Below are 1,886 nucleotides of genomic sequence, written 5' to 3' on the forward strand. Positions count from 1 at the left end.
AAATTCGTTTTTTATGCACCACACCCTGTGCTCCATGCAATACATGCCCTCCATAATACCCACCACCAGGCTCACCCAGCTGATATTCTAAGCAAGGAGTCTGTTGTTAGAATAACAAATGGCTCTTTTGCAGGGGAATTGCCTAAGCCACCATTATTCTGAATACTTTGCAGCCATCTCCATCCTGAACCTGCTAAGTTCACTTATGTTTTTCAGGGCCCATGTGGGAGGGACATTACTCAGCCAAGAGAGGTAGTTTCCTAGTTTCAGCTGTTATCTGCACATAGAGAGGTCAGGGAACATAAATGAAGTGGGCACAGTCTGATGTTAATATACTGGTTATTTTATATGTGTATCAGTTTACCAGTAGATTAGGAGATCTGCAGCTGTATATATGACACAGACCATATTTTACATGTTAAGTACTACAAATCAGCTGTTAACAGTGACTGATTTATTCCTCTTTGATGAACCCTCTGCTAAGCTAGCGCAGTGGGTACCGTGGCGGTGCCTTTCATTAGTGTCCCATAATAGAGTATTTATGATGCTACTGTTGACTCGTGGAGATGTATTTTACATCTCTGCATAGTACAAAGAAGAAATCAGTTACCTGACCAGGAAGTTCTTAAGCCTGTAGAAAAATGCAAGTAGGAGGGTACTGTTAGATGTTTCCTCAAGGGGCGCCTGGTTGGCTCAGTGGGTTGAGGCCTCTGCCTTCGGCTCCAGTCATGATCCCAGGCTCCAGTCATGATCCCAGGCTCCTGGGATCAAGCCCCGAGTCAGGCTCTCTGGCTCTCTGCTCGGCGGGGAGCCTGCTTCCCTTCCTTTCTCTCTGTCTGCTTCTCTGCCTACTTGTGATCTCTGTCTGTCAAATAAATAAAATATATATATATAAAAAAAGAATGTTTCCTCAACCCAACTGATAACAGATATAAAGTCTCTGACACCCAGAAACAGGTTAAGTAGGACTTTGTAGGGTAGCTAGCTGTCTGAGAATACCGCATAAAGAGAATTCTTCAACCTTGTTCCAGTTATTATTTTTCTTCTAGGAAAATGGCCTTGTACCTTTATGATTTTACAGATACTATGTGTCATTTTTTTGTTTTCTACAATATTATGCTTTATGAAAAACTTTACCTGGGATGAATTAAAATTATTTTTATTTTGAAAAATTTAGACCTTTATTTTAAAATTCTATTATTTCTGGGATGATTTGCCAAGCTTGATTTCCTTTGTTAGACCAGCATCATGCATGATTACATTGCATTTAATTGAGATGGAATCATCTATCTCATTTGTGTATAAGACCTAAAGCCCCATTTATGATGGAAGTGTTAGTTTGGCATATGGTCTTGGTCACATTACTATTGCAAAACAGTACTGAAAGAAAGACCTAGGACATCCATGGTTAAAAATCAAATTTCAATTGCTTCTCGGCCTTTTGGCTAAGATCAAGTGTAATGTCTGTTCTTATCAGCTTAATAGCTAATGCATCCTCTATTTGAGGACAATATATTAAATAGATTTTTGGAACAGGGAGATAGAATAGGAGCTTGCTCCATCCACTCCACACATCGACCTGGTATTGTAGTACTTCCAGGAATGGTGCACCCCCTTGGGGGTTAAAAGACACAGTGGCAAATAACAGAGTTTGTTTAAAAAAAAAATCAAATTTCATAAATAGGTCTGAGTCATAAGCTGGGATGCTATTAATCTGTTATTCCTGAGGTTCTTAACTTTAAACTTTACAAGCTAAAGAATAACTGCTATATTCCTGCATATCAAAACTTCCTATTTGTTACATTGGGATATAAAGAAGTTGAGATTTGAGAGAACTCTTGACCAAGTTCCACCGGAACTTGTTGGATCATCTCACAATTTCACTG

The 1,886-nt window shown here is 39.2% G+C and overlaps 1 non-coding gene across 1 annotated transcript; it reads left to right on the forward strand.

Moving 5' to 3' along the window:
• The first annotated feature begins 1,425 nt into the window (after positions 1-1,425).
• Positions 1,426-1,616, forward strand: LOC123392256. Its single transcript, XR_006606968.1, has one exon. It is a non-coding gene; the product is annotated as a U2 spliceosomal RNA (small nuclear RNA).
• Positions 1,617-1,886: the final 270 nt, after the last annotated feature.

The sequence above is a fragment of the Mustela putorius genome, unplaced genomic scaffold (genome assembly GCF_011764305.1).
Source record: "Mustela putorius furo isolate JIRA1106 unplaced genomic scaffold, ASM1176430v1.1 tig00000480_pilon_pilon_pilon, whole genome shotgun sequence".
NCBI lineage: Eukaryota > Metazoa > Chordata > Mammalia > Carnivora > Mustelidae > Mustela > Mustela putorius.